Source organism: Salvia miltiorrhiza, chromosome 6 (assembly GCF_028751815.1).
Source record: "Salvia miltiorrhiza cultivar Shanhuang (shh) chromosome 6, IMPLAD_Smil_shh, whole genome shotgun sequence".
Classification (NCBI taxonomy): domain Eukaryota; kingdom Viridiplantae; phylum Streptophyta; class Magnoliopsida; order Lamiales; family Lamiaceae; genus Salvia; species Salvia miltiorrhiza.
In genome coordinates this window covers 17,308,629-17,314,492 of record NC_080392.1, presented here as the reverse complement: position 1 = coordinate 17,314,492, position 5,864 = coordinate 17,308,629, and positions in this window count along the sequence as shown.

Below are 5,864 nucleotides of genomic sequence, written 5' to 3'. Positions count from 1 at the left end.
TCCTTCATCTGCGATTTCCGGCGATTCTCTCCCTGTTCCGGCGTATTTTCCCGCGACCCCTCCGCTCCAGTTTTTACTGTCAATCTTTTCCTAACCTAGGTAACTCGCGTGTCCTCTTCTCCCGATATTTTGTGTTTAGTGTAAGTAGTTTTGAAATTTGTTGGTGCTCTGATTGAGCGTGCTAGAAACCCTAGGTTTTACATATTCTGACAATGGCTTCCACTTCCGCTCCCCAGCCCTCGCGCTCGCCTTCTCCCCGAGATTCTTCGTCTTCCTCCCCCCGACTTCAGGGTCTTGAAAGCCTTCCTTCCCCCTCTGTCTCGCATAGTTCTCAGGCTACTCCGAGTCCATTTGGGCCTAAGATGAGAACCAAAAAAGCGCCCCAGCCCCCTAAACCTGTTCCCGAATCTCGCCTTAGTGTCACGGCGATGGAAAAGATGAAGAGTAAGTGTCGTAGTCCCGAAGGCTTAAAATTCATAGCTTTCTCCAAAGCCTCCACGCCCCCAGAAAAACTCCGTGATCATAAAACCGTGGCTATCTGGCAAGCCCAGATAGATGCTGGCCTAAGGCTTCCTCCCCCTACTCTACTGGTTGACGTCTGCAACCATTTCCGCATCCCTTTTTACCAACTCACCCCCTCTGCTATCCGTAGGTTATACGCCTTCCACATTCTGTGCCGAGCTCACGGTGTTGGAGACACCGCCAAATTGTTCTGTCAAACCCAGTCCCTTCGTATGCAGGGCAGTCCCCTGTATAGCTTTGCCGGTCTCCAGAAGTATCCCACCACTTTCCTTTCTTCCTTAAATTCTTTTGATAAAATTTTTTTATTTAACTACTGTTACGTGCGCACCCTTGTTGGTTCCTGGCGTGATCACGGCGCCTTGGAGCTGGAGTGGCATAATCCACGAACCACCTATAAACCAGCCTCACAGGCTGCTCCCTCCACCTTTGACCTGGATGTCATAGCCCATCTTAATGCTTTAAATGAGGCCGAGCCCCTATCCTGTAGATATCTCGCCGAGCACAATTCAGCTTTGGCATACAATGGCTTATTTCCCCTATATCCAAAGAAATCAATAGGTAAAAAATATGAGTTAGAAAATATATTAGCTTTTGTTACCCTGATTCTGACAGTGTAAAATTTTCATTTGCAGACATGGCTTGGAGTACCAAGTGTGGGCTCAATTTGGCTGTCGTTGCTTCTCCCACCCGCAGCGGGGAACATGGCTCGGGGGGCTCTGCTTCTCGCACGGACCCTTCAGAACAACCCACTATGCCCGAGGCGGGGGTTTCTCATCCGATAACAGAGACTTCTGGCAAGGAGCAGAGTGTGGAGGCCCTACGCACATTCAGCTCAGAGGACCAGGAGGTTGACGTCGGTGGCCTTATTCAGAGGCGCAGACGCTCTGGCACCGGTGGGGTATCTGGTGTTGGAGAAGAAAATGTCCTTGTGGTGGACATTACTGACGAAGTTCCCTCTTCCAACTCAGCCCAAGACATCGCCACTCCCGAGTCCACGAAGAAGAGGAAGAGGGGTTCTCTGATCTCCGTGGGTGAGAAGGAGAAACGAGAGGACCTGAAGAGGGCCAGCAAGTCCGGGGAGCCAGCGAAGAAATCTGCTGGTAATGTGAAGGCTCTTTCCTCTGCCGCCAGAAAGGGCAAAGGCAAAGCTGTGGCCCCTCCTGCTGAAGAGTCAGAGGATACTATTCCTGGCCCGATTTCAAGTTTGTCGGGGCAGGCCTTTATTGATGTTTTGTCCGTCCGTGTTCATTCGAAGGATAAGGAGAAAACAGAGAACTTGACACGAGGGGCTCTGGCAAGTCAGCTTGGCAAGTTGGCTCTTCAGGTACCTTGCAGCTTGTATTCTTATCTAAAAAATTTAAGTTACTAACCTCTTGACTGTTCTGGTGGAACCCATTTCTCTGAAGAAAATCATTCATTTGGTGAAGATTACTTCTTTGTTCTGACATGATCCATTCTATTTCCTTGCAGGTGGAATCTCAGCTCTGGGGAGCTATCCAGCGCATCCACGATTATGATGTGTTGGAGAAAGAGAGAGAGAAAGAGCAGGCTGCAATAGCCAAGCGTGATGACGACGTCGCCGGGGTAGTGGAACGTCTGAGCGGAGCTGAGGCAGAAATTGCTGAGTTGAAGGCCAAGCTGGCCCAAGCAAAGGTGGAAAAGTCGTCCCTGGCCTCTGAATTGACAAGGGTGACGAGGGAGAGTCATGAGAGTCTTATCAGATTCAAGGCGGGGTACGAAAAAGATTACAGGGAGGCCAGACGTGTCTGGAGGAAAACACTTGTGGAGGCTCAGAACCGTGCTTATGTCCTAGGAGCGCGAGATCTACGTCTGGAATACTTCTTGTCCCCTTAAGGCCAACACTTCTTGGAGGTGATGTTGGAGGGCACCTTGGAGGCCTTCAAGCGGACTCCCGAGTATCTGGAGGACTTCGGGCCCCTTTTTGCTTATGTGATAAAGCAATCCGCCACGAAGGCGTTAGAGATGGCGGGGGCGTCTCCGGAGCAGCTTGCTACCCTGGATCTGCGAGCCTTGATGGAGAACCTCCAGGATGAGGACATAAACAAGCTAATGGGGATCCCTGAGAATTCCCCGGAGAAGCCGGTGTGGTGGTATCCAGTGCTGGAGCAGGCCCTTCCTTATTTTGCCTTTGGGGTTGGGTCTGCCTCGTTGCCCTCTGCTCCCATGTATATGCCTGCCTTCTCTGCTTCCCTGGTGGGCTTCGTGAACCGGCTACGGGATCCTACTAGCAACAGCACCCGAAAATTTTCTCAATACAGCATGGAACCTCCTCTGCCCTCTGATCTGGGGGGATCCGCTTCCTCCTCCTCCGCGGTGGATCAGCTTTTTGCCCTGTATAGAGACGAAAACACATGTAGGAGAAGCTGTGAAGCTGCTGGACATGGAGTCCCGTCTCCCGAAGGTGAAGGAAACTGGCATGCTGCCGGTGTTTGCAGAGGGAACCCCTTCTGGCCAGGTTTCTGCAGGTGTTGTCCCTCATCTGGTTTCTTCTGCCTCCGCTCCCGCTTCCTCTGCTCATTCTCAAGATTCTTCTATCCCTCCCGCTTGATGGCTTTAATTTCCCTTTTGACTCGGCAAACATTCTTGTAACTTTTTCATTTCTAAAAAACTTGGTACTTACCTCTGATGTTCGATGTACAGCTTATCTCTTTAGCATTTCCTTTTGAATGGAATTACTTCATCATTTGTCTTGCCTTTTAGATTTCTGTGTTGCTTCTGCTTTGCTTCGTATTTTGTGTTATTTTTGTTACCCGCTGATGTTGAGTTTGCCTTCCCGGATCCCCAACTGTGGTATATATTTTTGGTATTGATGTTGATTTCTGTCTTTGTTGAAATTTGAGTGACTCCTCTGACGAGGATTTTGGCTGACTCCTCTGGTGAGGATTTTGGCTGACTCCTCTGGCGAGGATTTTGCTGACTCCTCTGCCGAGGATATTGGCTGACTCCTCTGGCGAGGATATTGCTGACTCCTCTGGCGAGGATTTTGCTGACTCCTCTGGCGAGGATTTTGCTGACTCCTCTGGCGAGGATATTGGCTGACTCCTCTGGCGAGGATATTGCTGACTCCTCTGGCGAGGATATTGGCTGACTCCTCTGGCGAGGATTTTGCTGACTCCTCTGGCGAGGATATTGGCTGACTCCTCTGGCGAGGATATTGCTGACTCTTCTGGCGAGGATATTACTGACTCCTCTGGCGAGGATTTTGATGACTCCTCTGGCAAGGATTTTGATGACTCCTCTGGCGAGGATTTTGGTTGACTCCTCTGGCGAGGATTTTGATGACTCCTCTGGCGAGGATTTTGATGGCTGCTTCCCGTTCAAGCCTTCATTTGCTGCTTCCCATCCAAGCACTCCTTTGCTGCTTCCCATCCAAGCTTGAACATTCTGCGCGGAGCATGGAGGACCCGGGGGGTGCAACCAACTTTTGCGGCTTACGATTAAATAGTAACCCTCTGCGCGGAGCATGGAGGACCCGGGGGGTGCAACCAACTTTCGCGACTTACGATTAAACAGTAACCCTCTGCACGGAGCATGGAGGACCCGGGGGGTGCAACCAACTTTCGCGACTTACGATTAAACAGTAACCCTCTGCGCGGAGTTTGGATCATCCGGGGGATGCATCCGACTTTCGCGGCTTACGATTAAATAGTAACCCTCTGCGCGGAGTTTGGATCATCCGGGGGATGCATCCGACTTTCACGGCTTACGATTGGATAGTAACCCTCTGCGCGGAGTTTGGATCATCCGGGGGATGCATCCGACTTTCGCGGCTTACGATTAAATAGTAACCCTCTGCGCGGAGTTTGGATCATCCGGGGGATGCATCCGACTTTCGCGGCTTACGATTGAATAGTAACCCTCTGCGCGGAGTTTGGATCATCCGGGGGATGCATCCGACTTTCGCGGCTTACGATTAAATAGTAACCCTCTACGCGGAGTTTGGATCATCCGGGGGATGCATCCGACTTTCGCGGCTTACGATTGAATAGTAACCCTCTGCGCGGAGTTTGGATCATCCGGGGGATGCATCCGACTTTCGCGGCTTACGATTGAATAGTAACCCTCTGCGCGGAGTTTAGATCATCCGGGGGATACATCCGACTTTCGCGGCTTACGATTGAATAGTAACCCTCTGCGCGGAGTTTGGATCATCCGGGGGATGCATCCGACTTTCGCGGCTTACGATTGAATAGTAACCCTCTGCGCGGAGTTTAGATCATCCGGGGGATACATCCGACTTTCGCGGCTTACGATTGAATAGTAACCCTCTGCGCGGAGTTTGGATCATCCGGGGGATGCATCCGACTTTCGCGGCTTACGATTGAATAGTAACCCTCTGCGCGGAGTTTGGATCATCCGGGAGATGCATTCGACTTTCGCGGCTTACGATTCAATAGTAACCCTCTGCGCGGAGTTTGGATCATCCGGGGGATGCATCCGACTTTCGCGGCTTACGATTGAATAGTAACCCTCTGCGCGGAGTTTGGATCATCCGGGGGATGCATCCGACTTTCGCAGCTTACGATTGAATAGTAACCCTCTGCGCGGAGTTTGGATCATCCGGGGGATGCATCCGACTTTCGCGGCTTACGATTGAATAGTAACCCTCTGCGCGGAGTTTGGATCATCCGGGGGATGCATCCGACTTTCGCGGCTTATGATAGCGATGATTCCTCTGCTTTTCCCGTGACTTGCTGAGAAGCAATTTTGAATTTGTAAATTGGGGACTACGGGTATACACCCTACTCCCCCCTCTGGTGACATGTGCAATGCCTCTGCATGAACATGTTAAATAGAATATGCAAATTTGAAAAAACGATAATGAGAAATACACGAGACAACACCGGGAAATTCCCTAGAACCATGTATCCAATTTTATTGATGTCATGGCCCCGAACCTCGTTAAAACCCCTGTGGGGAAAAAGAGTACTCGGTCTACAATTTGTTGTTATATCATGGTCTCCGATCATTTCCCTGCTCGGGCCTTTGACCTTGGCCGTCATTTCCTCTGACTATAAACTGGTCTAGATTACGTTGGCGTACTAAATACTCCAACTGATGCTTAAGATGCCCACAATGCTTGGTATAATGCCCGTAAGAATTGTGATATTCACACAGTTTATTGTTAGGCCCTTGTCGCGGCTGCCCGTCTCTATAATTTCCAGGTGCCTTGAAGAATGGCTGATTCTTGATCAGGTGAAAAATCTCTTCCTGAGGTTTGTTTAGAGGGGTGTATTCAGCGAGATGATTTACTTCATTTACAGTGTGCTGCTGGCCAGGTGGTACTTCTGCCTGGGAAGGAGGTACCCTCGGAGGCAACC